Genomic DNA, 25,060 nt, shown 5'->3' with positions numbered 1-25,060 from the left:
TGAATGCACCCTAGTCTCAACACTGGAAGCCTTGACTGGCTACAAGAAATGGCCAGTAGAAACTCCCAATTCCCCATTACTAGCAGTCCTCATTAGGGTCACCTTCACAAATTGCAGAAGTTTCCACTGCACTAGGTTTCCACACCACTCCCCCAAATGCCCCCAATTCCAGTCCTCTCTCCCTGCATTCCCCCCTCCATCATATTTCCTTGCACATCTGATCCCACACCCTGCTCCCATTCCCACCCCACAACCAGTCAACCCATAAAATCTATTCTATTTCCCCCTCTCAGGGAGATCTCTGTATCCCCCCCAGGACCCCTTCTCTTTACCTAACCTCTTCAGGTTGAGGGACTGTAGTGGGATTAACAGCTTATATCCCCTTATAAGTGAAAAATACATACCAGATTTATCTTTCTGGGTTATCTCACTCTGGATGTTTTTTTGTTTGTTTGCTTTTGTTTTTGTTTTTAGTTCCATCCATTTGCATGCAAATTTCATGTCATTTTTAACAGCTGAGTAATACTCCATTGTGTGAATGTACCACATTTTCTTTATCCATTCTTCTGTTGAGGGACATCTAGGTTGTTTCCAGTTTCTAGCTGTTATGAATAAAGCCACAATGAACATGGTTGAGCAAGTGTCCTTGTGATAGTATAGAATGTCCTTTTGGTATGTGCCTGAGAATGGTATAGCTGGGTCTTAAGGTGGATTGATTTCCAACTTTCTAAGGAACTGCCATATTGCTTTCCATAGTGGCTATATGAGTTTGCACTCCCATCAGCAACAGGAGAGTGTTCCCCTTGCTCCATATTCTTGCCAGAATGAATTGTCACTCATGTTATTTACACATTCTGACATGTGTAAGATGGATTATCAAAGTAGTTTTGATTTGCATTTCCCTGATGGCTAATGATGTTGAACATTTCTTTAAGTGTTTCTCAGACACTTGAGATTCCTCTATTGAGAATTCTCTACTTAGATTTGTTCCCCATTTTAAAATTGGGGATTATTTGGTTTATTGATATCTAGTTTCTTGAGTTCTTTATGTATTTTGGATATTAGTCCTCCATAGGTTGTGGAGTTGGTAAAAATCTTTTCCAGTTCTGTAGGCTGCTACTTTGCCTGATTGATAGTGTCCTTTGCCTTACAGAAGCTTTTCAATTTCATCAGGTCCCATTTATTAATTGTTGATCTTAGTGCCTGCATGATTGGTGTTCTGTTCATGAGGTTTTCTTTTGTGCCAATGTGTTCAAGACTGATCCCACTTTCTCTTCTATCAGGTTCATTGTATATGGTTTTATGTTGAGGTCTGTAAAGAATTGTGTTGGGATTTTGATGAGGATTGCATTGAATCTGTAGATTGCTTTTGGTAGGATGGCAATTTTTACTATGTTAATTCTACAGATCCCTGAACATGGGAGATCTTCCATCTTTTGATATTTTCTTCAGTTTCTTTCTTCAAAGACTAGAAGTTTTTATCACACAAGTTTTTCACTTGCTTAGTTAAAGGCTATTGTGAAGGGTGCTGTTTTCCCATTTCTTTCTCAGTCCATTTGTCATTTGTATACATGAAGTCTACCTATTTTTTAAAATTAATTTTGTATCCAGCCACTTCACTGAAAGTGTTTATCAACTGTAGGAGTTCCCTGGTGGAATTTTACCTATGTATATTATCATACCATCTTCAACTAATGGTATTTTGACTTCTTCCTTTTTGAGTTGTATCCCTTTGATCTCTGTCAGTTGTCTTACTGCTCTAGCTAAAACTTCAAGTACTATGTTGAATAGATGTGGAGATATTCGACAGCCTTGTCTTGTTCCTGATTTTAGTGGAATTGTTTGGCGTTTCTCTCCATTTATTGCGATGTTGGTTATAGGCTTGCTGTAAACTGACTTTATTATGTTGAGGTATGTCCCTTGTATCTCTAAATCTCTCCAGGACTTTTATTATGAAGGGGTATTGGAATTTGTCAAAAGCCTTTCCTGCATCTAATGAGATGATCATGCGTGTGTTTGTTTTTTTGTTAAGTTTGTTTATATGATAGGTTATATTTACTGATTTTCATATATTGAACCATCCCTTCAACTCTGGGATGAAGTCTACTTGATCATAGTGGATGATCTTTTTGTTGTGTTCTTGGATTCAGTTTGCAAATATTTTATTATTTTTGCATCAATGTTCATGTGGGAAATTAGTCTATAATTCTCTTTCTTTGTTGAGTCTTTGTGTGGTTTGGGTATCAGGATAACTGTGATCTCATAAAAAGAATTTGGCAATGTTCCTTCTGTTCCTATTTTGTGGAATAATTTGAAGAGTATTGATGTTAACTCTTTTATAAAAAGTCTGATAGAATTCTGCACTAAAACCATCTGACAATGGCCTTTTTTTTTTTTGAGACTTTTAATGACTGCTTCTACAGTTCTATTTAAATTGTTTATTTGATTTCGATTTAACTTTGGTAAATGGTGCCTATTGAGAAATTTATCTATTCATTTTAGATTTTCCAATTTGTTGGTGTGCCGGTTTTTAAAGTATGTTCTTCTGATTCTCGGGATTTCCTTAGTGTCTGTTTCTATGTCTCCCTTTTCACTTCTGATTTTGTTAATTTGCATAAGGGTTTTTCTATTTTGTTGATTTTCTCAAAGAAACAATTGTTTCTTTGTATTGTTCTATTTGTTTCTATTTTACTGATTTCAGCCCTCAATTTGATTATTTCTTGCCATTGACTCCTCTTGGGTGAGCTTACTGCTTTTTGTTCTAGAGCTTTCAGGTGTGCTGTTAAGTTGCTAGTATGAGATTTCTCTAATTTCTTCATGAAGGCCCTTAGTGCTATGAACTTTCCTCTTCACACTGCTTTCATTGTGTCCCATAAGTTTGGGTATACTGTGTATTTTCTTTGAATTTTAGAAAGCCTTTAATTTCTTTATTTCTGTCTTGACTCATCTTTTATTCAGTAGAGAGTTATTGTTTCAGTGAGTTTGTGAGCTTTCTATTGTTTCTGTTGTTGTTGAGATTCAGCTTTAATCCATGCTGGTCTGATGGAATGCAGGGAATTATTTCAATTTTCTTGTATCTGTTCAGACTTGTTTTGTGTCCGAGTATGTGGTCAATTTTGGAGAAAGTTCCATGAAGTTCAGAGTAGAAGGTATATTCTTTTGTGTTTGGGTGAGATGTTCTGTAAATATGTTAGGGACATTTATTTTATAAGGTCTATTAGTTCCAGTATTTCTCTGCTTAGTTTTGTCTGGATGACCTGTCCATTGGTGACAGTGGGGTACTGAAGTCTCCCACTACAAGTGTGTGAGGGTCAATATGTGATTTAAGCTGTAGTAGTGCTTCTTTCACAAACTTGGGTGTCATTGTGTTTGGGGCATAGATGTTAAGAATTGAAATGTCATCTTGGTGGATTTTTCCTTTGATTAGTATGTAGTGTCCTTCCCCATCTCTTTTGATTAGAAGTTTGAAGTCAATTTTGTTAGATATTTAAATGGCCACACCAGTTCTTAGGTCCATTTGCTTGAAAAATCTTTTTCCAGCCTTTTACTCTGAGGTAATGTCTGTCCTTAATGTTGAGGTGTGTTTCTTGTATGCAGCAGAAGGACTGATCCTATTTTCACATCTATTCTGTTAGTCTGTGTCTTTTTACTGGGGAACTGAGGCCATTGATATTGAGAGATATCAGTGAAAAATGTTGATTCCTGTTATTTTGTTATTGCTGTTGTTGTTGTTGGTGGTGGTGGTGGTGGTGGTGTGTGTGTGTGTATGTGAGTGTGTGTGCTTCCCTTCTTCTGATCTCTCTGGTATGAGATTATTTATTCCCTGTATTTTCTTGTGTGGAGTTAACCTCCTTAGGTTGGAGTTTTTCTTCTAGCACCTTCTGTGAGGCTGGATTTATAGGTAGATATTGTTTACATTTGACTTTGTCATGGAATGTCTTATTTTCTCCATTTATTGTTATTGAAAGTTTTCTGGATATCATAATCTGGGCTGGCATGTGTGGTCTCTTAGAGACTGCAGCACATTGGTCCAGGTTCTTTAGGCTTTCAGAGTCTCCATAGAGAAGTCAGATGTAATTTTTTTTTCAGCTTTCATTGAAAAATGTTTATTATTCAACATCCTTGAAGTAAAAAAATCACAGAATTTATGTATATTTATGCTATATAATATGAAGTCTTAAAATTTATTTTAATGATTAGCATATTATTTGTTTTTTGGTTTTTTTTCTTTCATTTTTCTTTATTAAGAGATTTTCTACTCACTCCACATACTATCCACAGATCCCCCCTCCTCCCTCCTCCCACCCCCCAGCCCTCTTTCCCAAGCTACCCCGCATCCCCACATTCCCCAAATCGAGGTCTCCCAAGGGGAGTCAGCAGAGCCCAGCACACTGAGCCTAGGCAGGTCCAAGCCCCTTTCCACTGCACCAAGGCTGTGCAAGGTGTCACACCTCAGGCACCGGGTTCCAGAAGCCTGCCCATAGACCAGGGACAGATCCCAATCCCCCTGCCTGGGTGCCCCCCAAACAGTTTGAGCCAAACAACCATCTTCTGTATCCAGAGGGCCTAGTTCAGTCCCATGGAGGCTTCACAGCCACCAGTCCACAGTTCATGGGCTTCCACTAGTGTGGCCAGTCATCTCTGCACATCTTCCCATCATGATCTCAGCATTCCCTGCCTGCAGAATCCCTCCTCTCTCTCATCAGCTAGATTCCCTGAGCTCAGCCTGGTGCCTGGCCGTGGATCTCTGTATCTGCCTCCATCAGTCACTGGACAAAGGCTCTATGATGACAGCTAGGTTATTTGCTAGGCTGGTCACCAGAGGAATCTCACCCTTTACAATAGCCACAAATAATATAAAATACCTTGGGGGTAACTCTAACTAAGCAAGTGAAAGACCTGTATGATAAGAACTTTAAGTCTCTGAAGAAAGAAATTGAAGAAGATATCAGAAAATGGAAAGCTCTCCCATGCTCATGGATAGGTAGAATCAACATAGTAAAAATAGCAATCTTGCCAAAAGCAATATATAGATTCAATGCAATCCCCATCAAAATCTCAACACAATTCTTCACAGACTTGGAAAGAACAATACTTAACTTTATATGGAAAAAAAACCCCTAGGATAGCTAAAAGAATCCTATATAATAAAGCAACCTCTGGAGGCATCATGATCCCTGACCTCAAGCTCTACTATAGAACTATAGTAATAAAGTCGGATGTAATTTTAATAGGTCTGCCTTTATATGTTACTTGGTCCTTTTCCCTTGCAGCTTTTAATAGTCTTTATTTGTTCTGTGTGGCTAGTGTTTTGATTGTTATGTGGTAAGGGGACTTCCTTTTCTGGTCCAATCTATTTGGTGTTCTGTAAGTTTCTTGTATCCTTTTATTTATTTTTTTTCTCTTCCAGACAGTGTTTCTCCCAAGTGCTGGGATTAAAGACATGCACCACCACTGCCCCAATTCCTGGATTTCTTGAAGGGATTTATTCATTTCCTCTTTAAAGACCTCTATCGTCTTCATGAAGTTGAGTTTAAGATCTTTTATTGTGCTTCAGCTGTGTTGGAATATTCAGGGCTTTCTGTAGTAGGATAGCTGGGCTATGGTGGTGACATACTGCCCTGGCTGTTGTTGATTATGTTCTTAGGCTGGCGTCTAGGCATCTGTTTTGGTGATGATTATAGGTCTAGGTGCCCATTTCTGAGTTTGTCTTCATTGGGTGGATGTTTTGTTCTTGGTTTCTGTTTCATCTCTGGACTTTCTGAGAGTGTGATGGCTGTGTGTTGCCTGGTTTCCTGGCCTGCTCAGCTGGTGTGTTCACAGAGAATGCCTGTTGGTGTTGGAGGCTGGGTAACTGCGATGAGTTAGGAGGTCTTTGTGATGCATTGGGGATGAGGTCCAAGAGAAAAGGGAGAGCACAGCTGTTTTCCAGCTACAGAGCTGGGGATGAGACTGGGGGGATTGGATCTCAGGAGCAGTAGTAGAGGTGTGGGTCTGTGCTGTGGGATGCTCTGTATGGCAAATGTGTTGCTCTGATTGGTCAATAAATAAAACACTGATTGGCCAGTGGCTAGGCAGGAAGTATAGGCAGGACAAGGAGGAGAATAAAGCTGGGAAGTGGAAGGCTGAGTCAGAGACACTGCCAGCCGCCACAATGACAAACAGCATGTGAAGATGTCGGTAAGCCACGAGCCATGTGGCAAGGTATAGATTTATAGAAATGGATTAATTTAAGCTGTAAGAACAGCTTAACAAGAAGCCTGCCAAGGCCATACAGTTTGTAACCAATATAAGTCTCTATGTTTACTTGGTCGGGTTTGAGTGGCTGTGGGACTGGCAGGTGAGAGAGATTTGTCCTGACTGTGGGCCAGGCAGGAAAACTCTAGCTACAGGTCTGTCTTCTGCCTGCTTGCCGCCCTGGGACGAGCTGCCCTTGGGTTAGTAGTGGGTGCCTGGTGGAGTTGGGATTTGGGACAAAGCAACAAGTGGGGGAGGTTGGGGGGGTGATCTGTGGGATCCACAGGAGATGTGGGCAGGGGTGAGAGAAGGCTGCAGCTGGTGATCTGTTGTGGTGCTAGAGGCGAGACTGAGGGATTGGGTCTGGGGAACAGAGAAAGACTTGTTTGTGCTTTTATTCCACTAAAGTGTTAATATTTGTTAGCCAGAAAGTTTAATGTGGTATTTTTATTTGTTTTTTTCATGACAAAGAAAAAGTAAAATGTTCTTCCCAGTGCTTGTGTAGACCTCAGTCCTCCCAACTCTGTCAGTGTGAGCCAACAGCTGTAGGGCTCTGCTATAGGGCTCAGGAAAGGCAATGGCTTTACACCCAAGTACATGTACACACACACACACACACACACACGTACTTTGTCTCATTTGCACACACACTCACACAGATACCCTACACGGGCTTTGACCCTCCAAACTCATCTCACTCTTATTCATATTCATGTGGACATTCTTACACAACTCACACTCCTACCTGCTTCACTAGTATCCTCCTGGATGAAGGGAAGGCTTGAGTCTACAGTTCAGTGGAGAACTGTCTCGGAGCAGAACAGTTCATGTCATGGAAACCAGAAAGCAGAGAAAGGTGGAACACAGGAAGGGACCAGGGCAACATAGAATCCCCAAGGACTCATACTCAGGGTCCAGCTTCTTCCAACTACACCCTGTCTGCTACCTTTCACCCCCTTCAAGTAGGTTGTCATATTGTGAAACCATCCAGGGGTTAATCTTGAGTAGGTCAGAGCCCAACACACACCTAGAGGTGTTCCTGATCTCCCCGCTTACTTGATCTAATCAAGCTGACAAGGAAGGTCGGCCATTGTGCTTCTTTACGCCCTTTCCAAATTCACACATGGTTTCTTCACTCTAGTACCCTCACAATCACACACACAGTTTCTCTCGTAACTCACATTAGAATTTATAGACACCCATATACACTCCCAGTTCACACATACACACTCTCTTACGCACATACACCCAAAGCCTTAAGTTCCTGGTGGCATGTGGGGCTCCCCTGCTCCTTCAGTTGATGAAAAGCCTAGTCAAGCTCTCTTTGAACTAGCAGGGCTTGAGGTGAGGCTCCTGGGCACTTCAGACAGACGTGCTTCCAGAGGGAAATGCCTTTGTTTTTATTCCTGGTCCTTGAGCACTTACTCATTATAGCCAAGGCTTACCCAGGGGCCACCCTTATCCAGTTCCTCCCTGGTTCATCCCACTTTGAGGGAGGAGGGGTCAGAAAGGGGCTTTCTAATATCTCTTTTAGAAGTTGCGGGAAGAGAGGAAGTTTGATTACTTTCTGAGTCTGGTTTATTTTTTAATTGAGGTGCTGGTTTCGATTATCCGTGGCATCCCAGTCTCCTATCACTGTTAAGTGCTAAAGCATTAGCAGAACCTCGAAGTGGCTGCTGGGGAGGGCTAGGCTGCCAGGCATCATGTCTGTGCTCACAAAAAACTGCTCCGAGCCTGTTCCAGTGATCACCACAAGCCTTCGGCACAGGCACATTGCGTCAGAGCTCTGAGATGCTGAAGCTCAAAGCCACATCAGCTTGTCAGCCCGCCTGTCAACACAAAGCAGCTGATTGCACCTTGTATTTGTGAGAGACTCGATTGGCATGCAAATTTCAAATGTCTTATTTTGAAGCAATTTTAATCTAGGTTAAATGTAGCCTGTCAAATTCTTACTCTTTCCATGGAAGAGCCACAGCAGGGGTGGGAAAGGAAGGAAGCCCCAGCAGCAGGCGGCAGAGAGGTAACAAAAAATGATAGAGAAAAGTGCCCAAATCCCCAGAGAGGACTCCAGAACTAAGACACAGGGCGGCATGCGGAGGGGCTATCCTGGGGGAGCTCAGAAAGGCAATTCCAGCCTTGATTCCCAGGGACTGGCCTGTGGAGGAGAGCTGTGGTCTCCCTGAGATCAAGGAAGAGGTTGAGTCACAGTCTTTGGAGGACAGCCTTGGAAACCGAGCAAGCATGCTCTTGCTAACAGGCAATGGCATCAGGTGTGACTGGCCTGGGATTTCTTCTTTCAAGGCTCTGTAGGGTTTCTGTAATGAGAAAAGCCCAGCAGTGTTGTTATACCCTGAAGCTAACTTGAGGAGTCTGAAGTTTATGCAACCAGGAAAGTCCCCTGAAGAAAAAGAGAACTGTGGTCTATTATTCTGAGTGTCCCTCTTGAGGTACCATGGAAATGAGGTCACACATCCTCACATGGGATCTCATGCCCAGGAAAACTGAGACGTGCTTTCTCATTCATCTGTGACACCCCCAAGGCCACACTTGGATAGGAAGGGGACATAGACAGTAGCATATTCTGAAGATGGAGATCACATTCACAGCAGTTGCTATTTCAGGTTGTTAGTGGCTGAGTTTTGCTATTAGTTCTGGGCAGTGCCCAGTTCATAAATTAAATTTCATGTGGGTTGGCCAGCATGGGCAGGAGCAGCACAGGATTCTGTGGTCCTAAGAGCATCTTTCATGCACCAATGAGATGCCTGGTAGATAGCAGGTCTTGGTGGCTTCCAGATAGCAACTGGGATCAATCCTAAATACAACGGAAAAATTACAGGGTTGCAGCCCTACCCCTAAACCCTGGGGAAGGGACAAGGGCTGGAGATTGGTCGATGTTAGTTTTCAGTTTGACAAAATCTAGACTCAGAATCACTGTGAAGATGACCCTCTGGACTTGTCTATGGGGGGTAATCTTGATTTGCTTATTAGATGAGTGGACCCACCGACTATGGGGAGGGGACCTTTCCCTGGGTGGGGACTGGGGACTGTGTGAAATGGAGGGAGGGAGCTGAGTGGGGTGGGGGCGGGGATGGGAGGGTGGAGTTGGTAGTTGGATTTTGCTTTCTTTTAAATCTCTGTGAGACCAATTGCCTTGTGGGCTTAAAATTTTCTAGGCAAAAGCGAAGAGGAGGGAGGCCCTGAGGGAGGAAGGCCCTGAGGAATGGGGTAGTGCACTGGGTGGGGAGAAGGAATGTAGAGGCCCAGACGGAGGAAGCCCCTCCCACACACGGCGTCTCCTCCCTCCCTGTTGCCCACCCCACCCCCATGTCGGTCTCTCCTCCCCCACATTTGTGGCCTAGATCTTTCTCAGCTACTCTACCCTCCCCCTGCTTCTCTCCAAAGGCCTCCTTCCTGGCCCCTCTCTGTTCCTGTCGGCCTCACCCTCCCTACCTTTCCAGACCAGCATCCCCAGGGCCAGCTGGGGGGAAGCCGCCCACATCTCACATCCACTCCTGGTCCCTGCCGGGCCACTGCTCCTCTGCTTAGCTTACCCTGCGCTCTGTGCCCACCACAGCACCTGCACACCAGCATACTCTTTCTTCTCTCCCCTGCAATCACCCTGAATGTCCTCAGGGGATTTGGGTGGGTTTCCTGAGGCCCTGGGTCTCTTGGTACCCTTACCCAGGGGCTTCTCTCCTGTTTTGAACACACTTCCTATCACTCCCCATGTCCCCCACTTTAGCTCCTCTCTGTGAGGGAGGGGTCTAGCCTGGAGTGCTGCCTCCTCTCACCTGGGGCCGAGTTCTCCCAGAGGTGGGCCCTGCCTTGTCTTCTCTGGCTGTCCCAAGTGACTTTTTCAGATTCCCTTCCCAACCTGAGTGGCCTGCCGGTATTGGGTGGCTCCAAGGACAGTGTTCAGCACTGGCTCAAGGATGAGCAATCCTCCTCATGTGGGGAAAAACAAAGCCCATGGGAAACAGGCAGAAGGCGAGCTCCAGAGCGGGCACCAGCTGACCCGACCTGGGTGGGGGTGGGGCTCCTTACATCAGCAGTAGGTTCATACATATGCCCAGTGTCCACTGGCTAACTTCCCACTCGCAACACAGCCCCGGCAGCCCAGGGGTCTGAGGTCCTTCAGGGGAAGGAGGTCCTTCAGGGGTCTGAGGTCCTTCAGGGGAAGGAGGTCCTTCAGGTCTGGCCGTTGTAATGGGCTCTTTGTGGACCATAGTAGGGATGGCTAAGGCGCAGCTACAGAGGGTGAGTGTCACCTGTGGTGGTCATGGGGTGTTTGAAGGTCTTGATGAGAGTTGAGCCCTCTTGTCTCAGGAGGTCCCCAGGATGATGCCAGCTCCAGGTTCAACCACAGCAGCGAGCAAGATGATGGTGTAACTCTTCATCACCACGGCAGCAGCTTCTGCCATGGCTGAGCATGCCCCGAGAATGTAGCCAGATTTCACAGTCCACACAGTGGCCCCCTGGGAATCCCCCGGGTCCCCATAACTATCCATGAATACCATTGTCCATTCATCATTGATAAGAAGGTTGTTTCCATCAGTCCCCTCCAGGGCCACAGATAGTCACAAGCACAATGACACGGGCATAGTGACTCAAGTGTAGTCACAGGTGCAGGGACTCAAGGACAATGGTGCAGAGGGTGAGGGGCTGTGGCACAGGGGCAGCGGTGCAGGTGAACCTCAGGCATCCAAGCAGCTTTCGTTGATTCCTGGAGCATGCATGCAATGGCTGCCATCTTAGAGGCAGGGGAGGGGCGGCAACCTCCATACATACCTGGCAATGACTTCTGGCCTCTCACTAGGTTCCAGGGCAGCCTGGGACCCGGGCCAGGACTCTAGTGCCCTCCTGATCAGCAGTGTGTGTCCCAGCTGTGGTCTGCTCAGGACAAAAAGGAGACCAAGGGTCATCAAACAAATGCTCAGGGACTTAGGGGCACCCCTGGAAGCTCAGTCTCATTGCAGTTCCCTCCAGGATGTTAAGGGAGCACCCCAAAAATCTCTCCTGAATTCCCATCGTGAAGCCAGCAAGGCCATTTCAGCTCTCAGCCCAGGGATGGCAGGAAGACCACGTGAAGAGTGACCCTGAGGGAAGCAGGCTAGCACGGCATTTCAGGGGCACATCTTTAAATGCTGCTGGTGGCCAGGACTTCTTTGCGTCTAGCTAATGACGAGGTGTCTGGTTCTTCTGTGATGCACACAAGATAGAACTCAGCGTCTTGTGCATGGTAGGCAAGGACTGAACCACTGAGTGAGCCCCCGTCCCCTAATGATGAGTTGGGGAGGGGGCCGTGTTTTCTGGCTTGGATCTTTTATCTCTGAATTATGTGTCTCCCCATTAAGGTGACAACTCAGGATATTCACTTCTAAAATGCAGCGTGATGGCCCTTGGCTGTGGTTTCAGTCTTGGAGAGCAGAAGAATGAAGGGCCACTCTTGAGCATTGTTGGGCAGCCTCTGTGTGGAGGGTGGGCGGGGAGTGTAGATAGCTGGAACACACAGTGGACACAGAGGCACACAGAAGGCTAGGGTCACCATTGTGGATCAGTAGACAACCATCAGGGAAGGCTTCCTGGAGGAAGTGAGGATTGAGCCCTGAAATCGGTCCCCAGCTCGGGAAGAAAGGCATCCATGGAGAGGAGCCTGCTTCTGGGCAACAGAGGTATGACCTGGCAAGAACTGGTAGGATGGGCCCTGGGTGGGAGGAGAAGGGATTGAGGGGGCAGGAGTCATTCTTTCGGGGACAGCAGCCTGCTCGCAAGCACCAGACATGCTCTGTGGTGGTAGCCCCAAAGAAGGAAGCAGCCGTTGGCCTTGCAGAGCGGGGTGAGCCAGGTGGCACCATGGCGCTCCACCCCCCCCCCCCCCCCCCCACATCCTCACACCCTTCGGTCTTCCAGTCAGGACAGCAAAGGCCTCCGAGTTCAGGTGAACAGTGACGGCTGAGGACGGTCTATTCGCCGGAGTCTCCACGCTCGTTTGCCTCTCCTCGGGAAGCCTGGGCTGGAGAGTTGCAGAAGGAAGAACAGGAGGAGAGGAGAAGACAGAAGGGGAGGAAGCGCAAAGGGGTGTGCAGAGCAGCAAAGGGCAGAGAGCAGGAAGAAGACTGGGGGCCACCCTGAGCCCTGGAGACCCTGGCGGGTTCAGGGTGCCTCTGACCCCACAGCACCATGGTCCCCTGCTCCAGAAAATTGGGTGACAACCTTCCCAGTACATTTAGGAGTGAGGAAAGGGATGACCTTCATAAACAAACAGCCAATAAAGGAAAGCAGTTCACTTGGTCGGAGTTTTACGTGCCATGAGATTGAGGTCAAGACTCAGGCCAAAGTGGGATGCAGCATGGACGACCATGTAGACACAAGGTTGGACACAGATCACATACCAGTTGTGGTCTCACAGACAGAGGGGGACCCAGAAAGGCATATGTGATAGTTATCTTACTGCTGCTGTGATAAAACACCACGATCACAGCAGTTCATAGAGGAAATGGTTTATTCGGGCTTACGGTGCCAGAGGGATAAGTGTCTGTCACCATCATGGCTGGGAGGCCTGGCCCCAGGCAGTGGCTGGAACAGGAGCTGAGGGCTCACGTCTTGAGCCACTAGCACGAGCCTGGGAGAGTAAACTGGAAGTGAGGAGAGGCCTGAAGCTCTCAAAGCTGGCCCCAGTGACATGTTTTCTCCAGCAAGGCCGTGCCTCCTAAACCTCAACTGTCTAAATGCCCAAGACTATAGGAGATGTTTCTCATCCAAAACACCACGGCCTGTCTGTCCAGACTCTTCTGCGTTACAGTTTTAAAAGTCGCTGTGACCATGTTACTTGACAGAAACAACTTGAAGAAGTGATATATTTGGTTCCCAGTGTTGGAGTCCAATCCATGGCTGCTTGGTCCCATATGCCTGGGCGGAGCACCATGGGGTGGGAGTGCTTGGGAAGACTGTTCACCTCATGGGGAGAAAAAGCAGAGAGAGGTAGGGACAGGCACAGACCCAGTAACCAATCACCTCAAGCTCCCAATGTTTTCAGCCCCTCTTAAAATAGTGCTACCAGCTGGGACTCCAACAGTCAACACATGAAGGGATTTCACACGCAAACTGTAATGGTGATCTCTCTCTATAATATTCCTCCTGAAATGGTGGTCTCCTGACCAGCCATCAAATAGCCCAGGGGAATTGCTTTATGATGATTCTCACACAGAAAGGTGTGGAAGCATCAGGAGGTGGTGGGGATTGAACCCAGGGACTAGTGTGTGCACTTGGCAAAGGCTTTGGCGTGAGCTACAATTCCCAGCCCCAGGGGACTATGTTCAGGCTCTGTAGTTGGCTCTGTGGAAAAGGGTTGTTATCTATGACCTGACTCAGGAAAGGGACATTCTAGTTTCTAGTTTGCTTCAAGAGACAATGCCAGATGAGAGGCGGGAAGTGAGCCGCTGCCTTTGAAGCCTTTATTTTGGGACATCAGTTTCTGAGCCCCAGTAGTATCAGGCTTCTGGAAGGTTCTAGAACTGTTGAGCAGGAAACAGGGTTTGGCTTCTTTTTTTTTTTTTCCTTCCTCTCCCTGCTAGCGGCCGCTTGCAGATGGAGAGCAGCTGCCATCTGCACAGAATCCATCATCCTGCCACCACGGGGGAGATGGAGGGTTTCAGCGTAGGATGGAGTGCCGCGGTGTGATTCAAATTGCAGGAAGGTGACAAGAATGATGTCTTTGAGAGGCTCATCTAGGAAGCTGATGGGACCGCATGGTGCTGCAGCCTGATCCCCTGAGATGATGCTGCAGTTTTACAGTGCTACAGTCCCCTCTCCAAACACCTGACTAGGGGGGATCTGCTCTGGGGCTACCTCTTAAAGATAAGAACATAGGGATGTGAGCAAAGAATCTCCCTGCAAATAAGTCATCCTTGGAGAGTAAGCCAAGTGGACAGAATTCTCACCTTGACTGTCCAGCTAACTGTGCAGGGAGAGGACACTCCTCATGTCTCTCATACCTTCTCAAAACAGCTTGTCTTAAAAGGTCTGCCAATCATACCCTGGGTCATTCCAAATTTGACCCATCTGGGCCTGAAGTCTGGCATTTAATCTCAGGTTCATAGTGAGGAGTGTCCTGGTGCCTGGAGGAAAGAATCTAGCATCCTACCTAACAAAGGCTGACTGGAAATGCCACTCCCAAGTGACCACTGGACAATGGCCCTAGATCCACAGTTTGGGCTTTAAGAACTTGTATGTCATTCTTTGCACACAAAACCTAAAAGCAGGTATCAAATATTTTCATTCAGAGGCTGGAGAACAGCGGGGTGCCTATGTGGAGGTTACACTCAAGAGTGTAGCAAATTAGGGTGTCACATCTTTACATGAGGATGTCTTGGAGCCTCTGTCTGTACCCATGGACACAGGAACTGGCTTCCCTCCGAGGTTGCTAGTGGCCTTCATGGTGACTGTGACAGACTTGGAACACGATTCACTGCCTGTCCTCTTGGCCACTCTTCGGCACCGGTGATGCAGGGCTTCAAGCTTCCTTGTGGGGTGGCCGCTGTAGGATGGGAACCGCCCTATACTAGCTGGCGGTCTGTCCAAGCAGGCTGGTAGGTGTGGCTCACACTAGGCGAGCCCTTGGCCCATCCTTGCCAGTTTGCTCAGGGGAGAGATTCCATTTGGCCACGGGTTACCAGGAAGGGTGAGCTGACACTTCAGCCTACCCTTGAATGCAGAGCTCTGGGCTCTTGCTGAGTGGCATGTGTTTGCTGGGGAGGGCTTTCTCACAGGTTACTGCATCTTCTGGAAATCTCTGTCCTAGTCGCTCCTGGACAGGATGACCTGGTGTGTACGGATTAAGACTAATGTGCTTCTTGCTCATTCCCAGGTAGGAGTGGGTGTTGTCAGGGAGGGAGTAGCAGGGGCCTTGTGGGAGCCCTTTCTGGAACTTTGACAGAGTGTCAGTGGTGGTCACCCAGTCCCACTAAGAATCACAAAGCCGGGGAGGGGGACAGTGTCAGGTGCTGGCCTGGGCCCTGACTGAGAGGCATGCTCTGCAATACCATATTGGCTACTGGGTAGTTGACAGAATGCCATAGCAAGCCAAGGGCACACCTCCAACTGCCCAACACAATCACCCACGTTTAGAACAATGCTGTAGCAAGCCCAACATTATGATTTTTAGCTGTGAAAATGCCAGAGCTGCATACTAGGCAGAAACCTAACCAGAAGGGTAGAGAATGGGAGTCCTAGGCCTTGGTACATTCCCCTAGGGCCCCCTTGTCTGGAAGCGCGCGCGGTGGGGTGGGGTGGGGGAAACAGAGTAAGGCAGAGCACTCAGAAGGGCGGCGAGGGTGAGGCCACTGTGTCTCTGGTTGAATTGGGGATTTGTGCCTGCCCTGGGAAGACACGGGAGGAAAGAAGAGCTGGTGTACAGTCCAACTGCCTGAACGGGAACTCCATCCTCTAGGCCACACACAAGTCCACCCAAAGAGTGGGAGCCTGAGTGCTTCCGAGGGGCTCCATCGCTGGCCAGAGGAGTTGCTGATCCTGGGGCAACCACAGGACAGGTGGACATGGAAATCAAACCAAGAACAACAGACAAAAGAGAGCAGGCCAGACCTCAGTGATGGCAAGGAGGGTCAGAGACAGGAGGATTTGTGTCGTGGAGTCAGTGAATGAATATAGCAACAACCCCCCGCCCCTTACAGAGTTGCTATAATATTACATCTAAAGTGTTCAGTTTTCAAAAAATTAGAGATATACACTCACATTAGAGTAAAATGTGAGCCCCCCTTTGTGGGCTGGGGAAGCAGCCCACAGCCAGTGACGTGGGCTCTGAGGCTGGGTTAGACAAAGACTTCAAAACAGCCATTGTAAATATGTTCAAAGATCCAAGGGAAATCGTGGCTAGAGAATTAAAGAAGTTATGTCAATAATGGCCAGAACCCAGCCTATCAACAGAGAGAAACTGTACGTTTATTCTATAAATCTAACCGAAATGAAGATTTTACTAGAGGGGTTCAGCAGCACACCTGCCTTGGCATAAGAACTTAGAAATAGATGAATAAAAGCCATCCAATTCGAGGCATGTGCACTCAGGAGGTCAAGGCAGGAGGATCATGGGTTTAACTCCAGCCTGGTCCACACAGCAGGATATCTGTCTAAAAAAGGAGGGGGGTGGAGAAAGGAAGAAAGATTGCATTATGAGAGATTCAGGTGAAAAAGGGGGGGAAGGAGGAGAGGTAACTGAGTAAACTAGAAGCAAGAAAAAGAAAATCCCCCAGTTTGGGAAAAGGTACTAATTTACACATCAACAAAGTACAACAAACGGCCTCGGATCCATGAGATTCATAGCTAGACGCATGCCGAGTCAAACATTCGTGAGACAAAGAAACATCTCCACACACAACAAACCTCATCAATGCAAAGAGGTGGGAACCTCCACTGTGGACTTCACAGTGGCAGCACTGGGGGAGGGGCAGGGAGGCAAGAAAGGAAACAAAGCGCTAAATGAAACACACCTTGCAAACCTAGCCTTCCAAGGGAGGTGAAGTAGAGGCATTTTGAAACAAAGTGTGAGAAGGTTCACCTCCAGCAAGTCCTCCCAAACTACTGGGAGTCCTTTGGCAGAGAACAATAGACACCAGAAAGTGACTGAAATCCACGTGAAGGGGTCAGAGGTGGCTCCATGGTCAAAACGCCTGCTGGCACACTATGACAACTAGAGTTTGACTCCTCGGAACGGAAGTGAAAACTGGCCAGTGTGGCACAAACGTGTGTAACCTCAGCAAGCCTATGGGCAATGGAAGGCAGAGACAGGAACATCTCAAAGGCTAGCTACTCTCTGAGGCTGAGGCCTGCAAGTTGACCTCTGACCTCTTCCTATGTGCTATGGCACCTGAACTCACACACAGGGACACTACACACATGTACGTACGTACACACACTCACAGAGTCCGTGTGAAGAGTCTTGGAACTGTACTCATATCTTTTCTTTATTGGACTTTAAAGACAATTGTTTACAGTGCTGGTAAAGCTCGCCTGGCTTGAAGCAATACACATGACATGTGTGGCAATAGTGTCGGGGACTACGTGGGGATACTGTTTCTGTATTTCATCGATTTAGTAAAAATTCACAGGAGATCGCAAGAGGTGAAAACTCATATTGCAATACACATAATACATAAAAAGTGAAACAGCATGAAAAGCAAATGAATTTACTTACATATTTGAGGTAGGGTTTTACTCTACAGCCTAGACCGCCAGGACACACTCTTGGCCTCAGCCTCCTGAATCCTGGGATTACAGTCGTGAGCCATCATGCCTGGCACAATGATGGAATTTAAAATAATTATACTAGAATTATTTTACGTGAGAGAGAAGAGATGACGAGCTGGCAGAGGTCAACCCGCATCACCGGCTACCTGGATTAAGTGCTCTGTCGGACAGCAGACAGGGAACTCACGTGTGTCCCCCTTCTTCTCTTTTTATTCAGTCCGGGAGCCCAGCCCATGCAAGGGTGCCACTCACATTTACAGAAGGGGTTTCCACCTCAACCTACTCCAGACGATTCTTCACCACATGTCCAGAGATTTGCTTCCACAGCCACTCTGAATCCTATCATGTGACAGAGATGAACTGTCACATAGACTAACTCATAGAAGATCAAGCTAAGTACTTTCTCTGAGACTTGACACACCAGATTCAAAGACACAGACGGAAAACCAAGAATATAAAAGATCTACTGTGCAAACAAGGGCCCTAAGAAAGCTAGAATGGCTAGAATAAATAATTCTACTCAAAACAGACGAACTCATAAAACAAGAGTAAACTATGTACTTTGTAGAGAGACACAGTTTAGAGTTAAAGGCAGATTGAAAGCAAAATCAGGAAAAGATGTACCATATCAACAGTGACCTTAACAAAGATGGAAGAGCTAGCCCAGGAGTAGTCAGAACAGACTGAGAAAAACCACTGCGAAGGGGACATATGAACACAAAATGGCTGTAAGGGAAATACAGCAGTGTATGTGGTCCCAACAACAGTACTGAAAACACAGAGCAAATACTGCCCGTGGGAGGGGAGCGGGCATTAACACAGCCATGGCTGGAGTCTGCAGTGCTCTGCTTCCAGCTGAGAACCACTAGACAGACAAAAACAAGGCACAGAAGACCTGAGCCCACTCGGCTTCCCAACAACCTGACTTTTACACATAACTCACCCCACACTGATTCCATCCTCCTCCCCACCCATACCCCACGCTCTCCCACCTCCTTCTTCTTCCAGCTAGTCCCAGTGTGAGACTCTGTAAAAGGCCTTAAGTGAGTAGATAGTAAATACCGTGAGTGGTACTGCACACCTGTAATCCCAGCACTTGGGATGTGAAAGTAGGAGAATCAGGAGTTCAAGGCCATCCTCAGCTACATAGCAGGGTTGAGATAGGGTCTCATAAAAACAAAAACATTAGGATAATAGAAGTGTGGTGTGGTGGTATAAAAACTGTAACCCCAGCACTTGATCCGAGGCAGTAGGATCAAGAGTTTGAAATCAGCATAGGCTACACAGTGAGTGTGGAGTCAACCTGGGAGGCATAGGCTACACAAAGTGAGTGTGGAGTCAACCTGGGCGGCATAGGCTACACAAAGTGAGTGTGGAGTCAACCTGGGTGGCATAGGCTACACAAAGTGAGTGTGGAGTCAACCTGGGTGGCATAGGCTACACACTGAGTGTGGAGTCAACCTGGGCGGCATAGGCTACACAAAGTGAGTGTAGAGTCAACCTGGGAGGCATAGGCTACACACTGAGTGTGGAGTCAACCTGGGAGGCATAGGCTACACAAAGTGAGTGTAGAGTCAACCTGGGAGGCATAGGCTACACACTGAGTGTGGAGTCAACCTGGGAGGCATAGGCTACACAAAGTGAGTGTAGAGTCAACCTGGGTGGCATAGGCTACACACTGAGTATGGAGTCAACCTGGGCTATAAAGTGAAACTTGTCACAAAGAAAAAAAAAAGAAAGAAAGAAAGAACGAACGAAAACTAAAGAGAATCTAAATAACACAAAGAAGTATATTTTCTTATCATAAAGGAATTAAAATCAACAGGAAGAGATTTGGAGAAGCCCTAAATATTTGGCACATCAGTTCTGGCTTAAGAAATCACAAGGAAAACTGGAAAATCAATTTTGAAATAAAAACAAGCAACAATTTAGGAACAACTGAAGCCAAAGCATTCTTTTAAACGATATTGCAGGTTTAAAATGTCTATTCAAGAGCAGAAGATCTCAGGTCAGTGAGATGTTCTACTTCCGAAAACACAAAAATGAGCAAGCTGAGTCCAATGCAAACCAAGGAAAATAATAAGGGTTGGAATAGAACTCTACACAACCAAAAACAAAAGGCCAATAAAATAAAGAGAATGAAGTCAATCTTCTTCAGGATTTCTGAGCCTAGGTATACTACTGTTACAGATCACCGTTATTAGGAAACCCACGTGGTTATCTGCAGCTTGTATTTAAATTGTTTAGAAAAAAATTGCATTATGAGCCGAATTGTGTTGAAGTCCCAACCATTGTGGCTGTTGGGATGTGACTGTCAACTGGATGGGGTGGGGATTGGAATGCGAATGGCCCCCACAGGTTCATAGATTTGAATGTTTGGTCACCAGAGTGGCACTATGTGAAAGGATTAGGAGGTGTAGCCTTGTTGGGAGAGGTGTGTTACTTCGGGTGGGAGTTGAGGTTTTAGAAGTCCACACCACTGCAGTTGGGGCTTTCTCTGCTCCCAACTTTTTAAATCAGATGTAAACTCTCAGCTACTGCTCCAGTGCCATGCCTGTGCCTGCTGCCATACTTCCCGCCATGACGGATGGACTTGCCCTCTGAGACTGTAAGCAAGCCCCCAATGAAATGTTTCCTTTTGTAGGTTGCCTTGGTTTTGGTGTCTCTGCACAGCAATAATAGAACAGTAACTAAGACAGTGTCTACCACAGCAACAGAAACAGAACTAGAACAGCAGCATCCATCCCTCTCTGCCTCCTGACCACAAAACATACGACCAGCTGCTGTGTGGCCCCGCCACCATGACATCCCCTCCAGGATGGACTGTATCCCCTGAAACTGTAAACCATAGCAAGCCCTCCTTTCTTGTTGCTTCTTGTTGGACATTTGTCCAACTTTCCAAGGAGAAGGTAATTAATACAACTGTATTTACATATTGGGCTTCTAAGTAAGGTTAAATGAAGTCGCAAGTCTGGGGTCATGATTCAGTGGTGTAAGTGGCCTTGTTTGCTCTATTTGCATGTACCATAGAAAAGCCACATAAACACATTAAGAAGGCGGTTATGGACCAATTTTTTCTTTGGGCTGCCAGTTCACAAAAAATGACATGGAGACTTCTTATTAATTATGAAAGCTCAGGCTATAGCTTAGGCTCGTTTCTAACTGGTCTTACAATTTAAATTAACCCATTTCTATTCATCTACATGCTGCCACATGACTCATGGCTTTTACCACTCCTCCTGTATGTCTTGCTCCCTCTACATCTGGATCTCCACACTGTTTTTCTTCTTCCCAGAGCTCTTTGTCCAGAAGTCTCACCTGTATCTCCTGCCTAGCTATTGGCCGTTTAGCTTTCTATTAAACCAATCACAGTGACACATATTCACACAGTGTAAAGGAATATTCTACAACAGGCGGTCACCTTTGACTCATGAAGGAATTCCTCCACTGAAGGTGCCCGGGCTGTCAGCCTGATCTAGATTGCCAGCCCCTAGCTCTTCCACAAGACCCTAGGTTGTTTGGTGATAGAGTCTTGCCCAGCCTGACTTCAAACTCCATCCTCCTGTTCCAGCCCGGGTGCTAGGATTGCAGATGTGGGCCACCCCAGTTGACTGCAAGTCTCTAGAACTGCCAGGATGGCTTGCTGTTTAAGCCACCCAGTATATGAGATTTTATTGGGGTACTTTCAGCTGGGTGTTTATCTACCTACCTAGAGTGCATGTACATACAGCAAAAGGGTAACACTTGCAAAGTCCAAGCAAAGAGATGAGGGAATTGTCTACTCTCACAAAATGCTCTGTGCTACTCTTACAACCCATGTGGAAATGTTACACAACAAAGATACCCCATCACCACCCTGATCAGGCAGACAGCACAAAGATTCTGGGCTGTAGGCTTGTGTCTCCTGAGTTAGTGACAGCCTCATGACATGACTCTGTCACGGCTCCTCCCCACATCCCCAGAAAGTCAAGACAGTGGACACAGACCTTCCCTCTGCTCTCTTGTGGCATGCTCCATGCCCTGGGTCCTCTGACCCTGGGAGTACAAAAAGGCATTTCCAGGGGACCCATCTATGAAAAGTTGTAGTTTATGTACTGTATATGGTGTTACTAATTGTGGAAATTGGGAGGCAAGTAACGGGAGGAACATTCGATTATGCTTACTCAAGTATTCTAAAACATTAAAAACAAAGCCCTGTCCCCGCAGAACAGTAGGAGCCCTGGACTCTCCTGCCCAAGTTTCCACCCTCTTCCCTCGACTTATCAAAACCAATGAACCTTCATGGTGCTGTGTTACTTATACCCACTTTTAAAAGTAACTGCTAAGAAATTCAATTCTACTTTAAATTCTCCTGGCTTCAAATGTGTTCTTAGCCCTTTGCTGTGTTCCCTTCCAAGTTGTTCCATTCTGGTGGGTACCAGCCACCTCCGGCCTCCTCAGGTGGGCACCAGCCCAGGCCTCCTCGGGCCTCAAGCTTTGCTTTCTGACACCTTTTATCCTTAGGTTGTCTTTAGATACTTGTTCATATATTGTATTAGTCAGGGTTCTCTCGAGTCACAACTTATATATATAGGAATTCATTGGAATGACTTACAGGCTGCAGTCCAACAATGGCTAGTTATGAATGGGAAGTCCAAATGTCTAGGAGCTGCTCAGTCTCACGAGGCTGGGTGTCTCAGCTGGTCTGCTGGGATCTTGAAGAAGGAATGGATGGGCAGACAGAGGTGAGGACAAGCAAAGAAAGAACACCCTTTCCTTCTTCCATTGTCCTTATATAGTACTCCAGCAGAAGGTGTGGCCCAAATTGAAGGTGTGCCTTCCAGACTTAAGGTCTGGATTAAAGGCATGTGTCATCCAGCCTCAAGACTGGGATCAAAGACATGTTGTCTTCCTGTCTCAAGATTCCGATCACAAGAATGCCCTCCATTTCTGGATTATACTTCATTTCAAATATAGTCCAGTTAACCAGGAAGAGCCATCACAATCCACCCCTTGTCAATTTGACACATAATCATATTATGTCATGATTAATTTCCAAGTGAAAAATAATAAACAGGTCATAATAATGCCTAAACATAACTATCCCACGTACAATCGCAAATACATTATATATTTAACCAGGTCATAATTACGCCTAACATGATATAGCTATTCTTCATACAACCGCAAACACATTATAAATTTAGGATAGTTGGAATGTTCTTGGGAGACATCCTTCTAGTACCTCAAACTTAGATATGATAACATCTCTTAATTGATGTTACTACATATGATAAGGAAGTTGAAAGAAGACACAAATATCTGTACAAAAGCATTCTTAACAAAATACAACAGAAGCACTCATTCAGTTATAATCCTTGTTTCTGCAACTGGCCATGTGGCTACCTTCCTCTAGTACCCATTCTGTATCTCCTCCACCACCTGCAAGCACTTCAGCAGGCCTTGGCTCTTTTCCCGGAGGAGTGACCTACACCTTCATTCCCGAAGGGTCTGTGCCCTTTGCCATCCTGCCTGGATTAGTCTGCTGTGGCTTCTCATTGACTTTAATCACAGGGCACAGTAGCACCAGGAGTCACTCTAAAGGATCTCCTGGATTCCAGACATAATCCTTCTTACCTCCATTGTGGAAAGGCAATCCAATTTCCCCTCTGGGAATATGGGTTGATCCGTATTCCATCTGGATCAATCACCTTTCCTAACACTGTTATTTTATTCTTAGCCTGTTGGTTTAAGGGCATTAGAAGCCCAAAGTGACGGGGGAGAAGTCTGAGCTCCCAGTTCAACAGAATGTTTGCTGTGGCTCCTGGCAAGAGCACTCCCCATCTGGAACCAAAACTTCTAGGCCAGCAGAATTTAGGATTGAAAGAATAGGAAGAGAAAACTTTCCTAGTGGGTCATTAGGGATGATAGTGAGTGGAAATATTCCCCTTTCCACTCCTTGAATCCTGGACTTGTGGATCCTGTCTATAAGAGAAACCATACCATATATTGGATGCTGATTCAGAGCATATACTACCTTCTGGAGAACCCTGCCCCAGACCACGAGGCTGATGCCACCCAAGAAACTGCCACCCAGACACTGAATTCTTTCTTTTTTCTTTTTTTTATAGTGGTCAGTGGATTTTTATTATTATTTTTAAGTCAATGGTCAGTTTGTTTTTTCCATTATTGTTATTTATCAATGGTCAGTTTGATTTAAGCACTCAATCCTATATATACATATATAATCATCTTGCCCATTATTACATTTTGTATAACGTGCCAGATATTACAAGAATGCAAAATTAGGGGTAGTTTTGTTTATAAAGATAGGCGAAAACCAAACCTAAGCAATACGTTAGCAAAATTTAAGTATTGAATGTAACACATAATAACAGTTTCCTTAGGAATCAGTACACAAGAGACTCAACAACAGAGACAACTCAGTGTAGCTGGCCCAGGAGCACAATAAAAGGGTCATACAATTATCCCAATGATTAAAGGAAAAAAAATTCTATTGAATTCAATATTTAGTACAAGTCCTGATTACAAGCACACACCATACCTGGCTGTGGTTTTGTTTTAGTGTTGAGATATGGTCTCCATAAATAGCCCAGGCTGGCCACAGACTCTTAATTCTTCTGCCTCAGCTCCCAAACACTGATTATAGGTCTATCTCACAACACCTGGCTAAGAATAGTATTTCATGACATTTTTAATTGATGTCTGTGGTCAAATGTAAAAAATTCTCTATAAATTAGGAGTTTTTGTACTAAATATTGAATTCAACAGACACTGAATTCTTAAGAGATGTTCTGGGAAACCTCATGACCTTTTAACAGCTTGCCCATGGAAGCCCCACTATGATGGTTCCTATTTAACTGGCAACTTGCTAAGAACTGCAGTCACCTAGGAGGCAAGTCTGCAGGAATACCTGTGCGGGTCGTCTCAATGACCTCCAGGCAGATCTAGGAAGGACTATGTTAACTGGGGTGGGGAGACTTTAAATGCAGGACTGAGCAAACAGAAGGAAAATCCAGCATTCCCTTCCTCCCTGTCTGCTTCCTGTGGGTACAATGTGACCAGTGGCCTTAAGCTCTGTCACCATGACTCCCCTGCCACGATGAACTGCACCCACAAACTGAGCTGAATACACCCTTCCTTCAATTGCTCTTGTCATGGTATATTAGGACAGCAAAGGAAAAGAAACCATTACACCCAACAGGACTCCACTCCAAACTAGGCTCTGTCACAATACTAACTGTCGAATATACGTGGCATCCAACCACGGAGTACTTGTAAGTGCACTGGTCACATGACAATTTTTTCTTCTGTTTTTAAGGATTAAAGAGGTATGCCTATCTTTTCTTTAAATCTTTTTGTATACTAAGCTGGCTTGACACTCACAATGTAGCCAAGAATAACCTTGAACTTTTGATCCTCCTGCCTCTACCTCTCGAGTGCTCGGATTACAAGAATGCAAGGCCACACCCAGGATTATGTGGTACTGGGAACTGGGCCCTTGGCTTCTTGCACGCTAAGTAAGCAAGCCCTTTACCAACAACCAGTCTGACAACTAGGCCTA

This window comes from Peromyscus californicus, unplaced genomic scaffold (assembly GCF_007827085.1).
Source record: "Peromyscus californicus insignis strain IS unplaced genomic scaffold, ASM782708v3 Scaffold_4__1_contigs__length_199733344, whole genome shotgun sequence".
NCBI classification, from domain to species: domain Eukaryota; kingdom Metazoa; phylum Chordata; class Mammalia; order Rodentia; family Cricetidae; genus Peromyscus; species Peromyscus californicus.
This window is presented reverse-complemented; position numbering follows the sequence as displayed.